Source organism: Narcine bancroftii, chromosome 8, assembly GCF_036971445.1.
Source record: "Narcine bancroftii isolate sNarBan1 chromosome 8, sNarBan1.hap1, whole genome shotgun sequence".
In the NCBI taxonomy this organism is placed as follows: Eukaryota; Metazoa; Chordata; class Chondrichthyes; order Torpediniformes; family Narcinidae; genus Narcine; species Narcine bancroftii.
Window position 1 is genome coordinate 23,719,712 of NC_091476.1, and position 6,308 is coordinate 23,726,019.

General features: G+C 38.8%; 1 long non-coding RNA gene across 1 annotated transcript in view; it reads left to right on the forward strand.

Moving 5' to 3' along the window:
- LOC138740492 (uncharacterized) overlaps positions 1-6,308 on the forward strand; it is a 48,689-nt gene that overhangs the window by 18,693 nt on the left and 23,688 nt on the right. The gene's annotated exons all lie outside the window — the stretch shown is intronic.

Consider the following 6,308-nt stretch of genomic DNA (forward strand, 5'->3'; position numbering starts at 1 on the left):
ATAGGATTTGTATATTAAACTCAATAAAAATATTTTTTTTAAAAGAGGAAGGGCTCAGGCCTGAAACATCAGTAATAGAACTCCTTCAACTCCTATGGACACTGTGGAACCTACTGAGTTCCTCCATCTTGTTCAAAACAAAGCACGTTGGCTGAATATTTGCTCCTATCTTCACCAAAGGTTTAGGTGTTACTTCAGAGTTTTACCTTTACAGTTTTAAACTTGTGTACTTTTACCTATTATTTTATTCTTTTTTTTTACTTGATTCCTTTTGACCATTTGTTTGAGACTGCTGGTTGCTTGAATTCAGGATACCAGGAGTTTTATTGCAAAATATTATTTAAAAAAAAAAAAAAAATTCATTGAGAGTTACACCCATTGCTCCTTGATCTACACTATATGCACATTTGGAAAATTGCCTAACACCACTTGTTACTTTCACATATGCAAGCCAATGTTCAAGAGTGTTTTATGATGAAATTCAACCTTCAAGTTGGAAGCAAGTATATATCTCTAAAGTTATCAAAATTCCAAGAAATCGGATGCTGCAGAGTATCTGGTTGAAGCCTGATTATTGTTTTGAATGTTTTGATTTTTAGAATGAACTTTTAACAACTGTTTTTATGCTGCAATTGTTTTAATAAGAAAAGTTCATTAAATTAATTTGAGTCAAGTAAATTCCAGTAATTACTGCTTTGGCTTTGAGAAATTTTAAATCTTCTGTTTGCATAACCTTTTTGATACTGATTTGATTTTTAGGCTTGCAGAAATTCCAATAAGAAAAAGTTGATTTGGAGTGTTTACACGTAATTAAAGAGAATTAAGATGGGAAACGTAGCTTGTGTGGAAGATGCTTTCCAAAGCTGCTGCAGTATTTCTTGCAGTTGACCACTAATTGTACATTCGGTGAAAGAAACCTGCCTGAAGGGGCAGGTTGGGAAGCTGGTAATCCTGGCAAATTTTCACAAATGCTCAGCTATGTTATGTGATCCAAAGGAAAATAGAGGTATGGGTGTGAGGTAGAAAAAAATTGTGTTGTGGAGTAGGTTTACATTGTGAGCTGCAGGGCCTGTTCTGTGTTTAACAAAAGTAGATGAAAACTATTTCTTGAATTGATATTGTTGATGGCTTCCCAAATGTCACAGCCTATAGCAAAATGGTTGAAACTCCAGAAGTTCAGGGTGATGTTGACCTTGACTTTCATAGACTGAACAACCTTGTCATGAATTGCAGAAAATAGTCTTTGGATCTGGATCTTTCTTCCTCCCCTCCCTTGGTCTATGCAATGCCAATCAATGGTTGGTGCTTGTGCAGCATATTCTGCAGGACCACTACTGACAGAGCAATGATATCATGTGGATAAGTGGGAGTGCACGCAACCCAATCCCTGCAACTAACAGAAGACTTCTGAATTGGTTGTCAGAATCTCCTGAAAATTCTGCTGCAGACCACAGAATGCCAATGTGTGAAGATTCTTTTAAGTCTCACAGCTGCAGTGAACGGCATTGTATAAGGAACAACCACCCCGTGTGTGTTCTATGCATCAAATGTCAGACATGGCCAAGTGCACGTTGCAGCAGACAATGTAGTGCCCTATTCCCTAAACTTCAAATTTATCACTTCACACATGCTTAAATATCAATCTTCGATCAAACATCAAAAAGTCTGTACCAAGCAATGCAATTTTAAACGAATGTATTTCCTGACTTTTTTTTTCTCTTTAAGATGTTTGAAAACATAAATTTAAGCACTATCTCTGAATCTTGTGCGAGAGCAATTACCGCAGCTAGGTTTTGGATTTTGAGGAAATACAAGTATCTGGAAATTTGACACTGGGTCCTGTAAAAGCTTGTGTGGAAATTCAGTCACAGTAAACTAGATAATACGTTGAGCTAATCTATGTTTTAATCACAAAAATGCAAGATTATTATACGAGCAATATTAAATTAAAGTTTACTGTCGGACTAAAAGTAGCAAATTAAATAAGTTAGGCAGTATTGTTCTTTACAACTAAACCCGTGCCAGATGTGGGAAGTATCTCCACGATCGCTACTAATGATTTTATCACATTAAAAACACAAAATTGTTTTTTTTTCTAAATAAAGCAAACTCCACACTAACTGAATAGTAAACAAAGGATTGAATTGTAAGGGTTCTGAGAGATGAAGGGCAGATAACAACAATTTAAATACTTTCTATTTCTTCATGCTGATAAACCTGGGTCATTAATGTCAGAAACTGTTGAGCACTTAGCTGTATTTGCATTTTTCTGAGGGCCTTTCTATCTGAATCTGTTTGTAATACAATCTCCAAACACTAAACGAGGAAGTGTGGTCTTGCTACTTGTTCTTCAAGTCAGCAGCGATGTCAGGTGCTTCAAGTGAACGTGACTAAGATGTGGGTAAGATATTTGCTATTTTTCACCAACTCTTTGCTGGAATTTGGTGTTGTAGATAGAGGGGTTAAGTTTAGGTTACTTTCCTGGGTCTCTGACACCCCAAGTACTGAATACCCCAGAGAATGATTGATAAGCTTCTGGGAATTTGTGTTTTTTTTTAAAAGAAAATATGTACATTGTTATTAGAGTGTATTTTCCTGAGCTCTTTTCCTCCTTATTCTCATCCTATCATAGAAACAATTTAACCACAGATGAAATAAAGATTCCGGAGAACCCATAAGAAAACAACCAATGGGGGAAAAAAAGATTATTGTTCACTCATGATATTGAAGTTATTTTTCCAGAGATTTCAGCAATTAATTATGTATTTGAGGCAGCTGAATGATTAACTGTAAAAATATGTACACAATGAGAAGCGTTTTAAGAATCGCAACTTCTATGAAAGCGCAAACAATTCTCATTGATCTTCCTCTGTGGTATTCCATATTCCTGTGCTGTTCCTTCTTTCCTGGGGACCAACTTGGTTTTGCTACCACCCTCTGCTGGCCTTCTTCTTTAGCCATTGTTCTTTGCTTTTTGATGGGCCCAATACATGTTTGATTAAATTCCAGACTTGGGGCTTTGTCAGAATACTGTTTTCCCCCTCCTGCTCCCAGTCAACAAAAGTACCTTAGATGATTATCAAGTTGGACTCACACCATTCAAATGTTCTGACATCTAGTATGGGATCAAGCACAAATTAATTCAAAGTTCATGATACATTGGCTGCACCAGAATCATTATTTACCACCCACGATTCAACAGTTCAATTGAAATGTTCAATTTTGATCTGAGCTCTGACCGGTATCGCAAGATTGGCCATCCTGGGTTAGCAGCACGGTTAGCGCAACGCTGATACAGTGCCAGTGACCCAGGTTTGAGTCCAACGCTGCTGTAAGGAGTTTGTGCATTCTCCCAGTGTCTGAGTGGGTTTCCTCCCACCCTTCAAAACATTCCAGGGTTGTAGACCAATTGGGTGCAATTGGACATAAGCTTGTGAGCCTGTTACCATCCTATACATCTAAATTTAAAATGTCTGACTTGTCTTGTATAATCCCTATGTTATTCTTCTGTCAGGAATCTCAGTTAATCCACAAGAATTAAATCATAACACAATGATGAAAATGCTTAGTTTACAATCTTCAATAAATGCCTCGCATAAAGTAGAAACCAACAAATTTAAAAGTTAAATATTTTCAATTGGGGTAGTTCTATGCTCTGTGAAATGATTTCTTCCTTCTATGACCTACGAGTTAAAATGAGAGGATGACGAAGAGTATTCTATTAGAAGTGATGAGCCAAGAGGGAGGGTAACAAAAAGGCAAGTAGTGCAGTAAGGGAAACGGTGAGGGTCTGGGTTAGCACAAGGGACCCAAGTTCGAATCAGACACTGCAAGGTGTTTGTATGTTCTCCCCGGTGCTTTGGTTTCCTCCCACATTCCAAAGACTTGTGGGGTTAGTAGGTTAATTTGTCACATGGGTATATTTGTGTGATGCAGGCTTAAGGGCTGGAATGGTCTGTTACTGTGGTGTATCTCCTTTTAAAATAAAATGTAAAAATTGTGAGAAACTGTTGGCTTCAAACACACTGCTAACCCCATCAATGTATAATTTAATTTGTGATTTAGAGGTACAGCACGGTAATAGTGCCTGGTGCCCACCCTGGTGCGCACCCTGCCCAAACACAACCATATGAGCAATTAACCTACTAATCCTTTGTCTTTGGATGAGATCACATCAGATTGCTGCTGTCACTCTTGCACTGTGCATTTGAGACCAAGGTGGCTATGGTTCAATGGAGGGATGCAATTTGCATGCTGAATGAATGTAAAGGTGGTGGTTTGGAGGCAGAATATGTTCTTGGCTGCTTGGCTATAATGAACCTGAATTTCATAAATAGATTACCATGAATATACTTTTTACATATTCAATTAAAGATGAATTTCTAACACCCAGAGTCCTGAGTATAGAGGACTGTAAATTGATGGGAGAATCTTCAATTTTTACTGCCCTGTTTCTATTAAAATTTTAATAACATCTTTTCTGAATCAACAAAATAACTTTTTAACTAAACACATTAACAAACGCTGCTCTTTCAATTTTGTGCAGGGATTAATTTCAACACTGCTAAATGAAAAGTTATTTCTCCCAAATACTTTAATTGTATGAAGTGAGGAACTATGGATGGTGTAATTTGTAATGAAGTTCAGCCTGGTAGTGCATGCTTTGTCTTTCCTTGTTGGTTGTGTTGTGGACTGAACTGTGGTTGTGTCATCAAATTTGATGGATGAGAACTAAAATGCTGTTGTACAGGATCACATGACCTTTTCTTTAGCGTGGTGGGTAGTGTGAAGATTTTCACGTTTGCTCCTCTTTCAAACATTTGAATGCTTTGCTACTGCCAATCACTGTGTATTGCATATTAACATAATAAAAGCATAAGTGATTTCTGGAGTTGCACATAGTTGCGTGGAGTGACAGCAATCCCAATGCTTAAAGTGAGACCACTAAAAATACTGGTTATGTGGTACGATGAGAGTTCTGAGAAGCCACGTAGGACTAGTGAGGCTGCATCTGGAGTACTGCGTGCAGTTCTGGTCTCCTTACTTGAGGAAGGATGTACTGGCTTTTGAGGTGGTGCGGAGAGGTTCACCAGCTTGATTCAAGATGAGGGAGTTAGCCTAAGAAGAAAGATTGAGTTTCTGGGACTGTACTCTCTGAAATTTAGAAGAAACCTATAAGATTATGAAAGGCATAGGTAAGGTAGGTAAGTTGTTTCCATTGGTGGGGGCCAGAATTATGGGACATAACCTTAAGATTCAGAGTAGTAGCTTTGGGATGGAGATTGGGTGGATCTGCTTGTCCCAGAGGGTGGTAAATCTATGGAATTTGCTGCCCATTGAAGCAGTGGAGGCTACTCCAGTAAATGTATTTAAGACCAGGTTGGATAGATTTTTACGTTGGGGAATAGGGGGACAGGCAAGTAGGTGGAGATGAGCCAGTTGTCAGATTAGCCATGATCAAATTGTATGGCAGAGCAGACTCAACGGGCCAGATGGCCTATCCTGCTCCTATTACGTCCTTGCAGCAACCTTTTCACCAAAAGACCTGGCAGAGTTGGTGTATATTCCAAATCGTAGCAGCGATGTACATGCAGGGAGAATTTGTTATTGGAGCTAAATGCCTGTAATAAAGCACAAAGTGCTGTAAGAACAAGGCTAGAGGAAACACAAATTTCCCCTACCCCCCGGCACACAAACATCACCATTCCAACAATCCTATAGCTTGCCCACCATTCAGTCCACTTTGGGATATCATGGGAAGCATTTATGGCATTCATTTTGAGAGGAGTGGAATCTAAACATAAAGCGATAATGCTGAGCTTGTGCAGTGGGAGAAAAGAATCAATAGTAGAGGAATAGAACATTGGAGCAGTGGCTCTGGTCTCCTCACTTATAGGCACTGTTGGAACCTCCACATCTATTTTTCCTCTCTAACTGTGGAGAGGGAACTGCTGCGCAGATCCATGGTACTATTTGGTCTGAGGAAGGATATCCGTGCTTTCACTATTTTCTCCTTGGATGAAGCTGCTTCCATGTGCAGGAGATTAAATTTACAATATGCATAATCCATTGCATCACACTTAGAAGCGATGTTCAACAAATTTAAATTTCTAGATCACCATCCTTTTGCCTTGGTGAACTCTGATCCGCTGTGGTTCAATATTTCTTTCACTCTGACCTCTGTCAGTGGTTAACAGGCATAAGCTAATGGAAACTGGCAATCTGATCTGATCTGCATGCGATTCACTGCCTATGCACATACCTATAGTAAACATCCCTGAGGACTTGCCAGCATTTAAAAGTTCTTC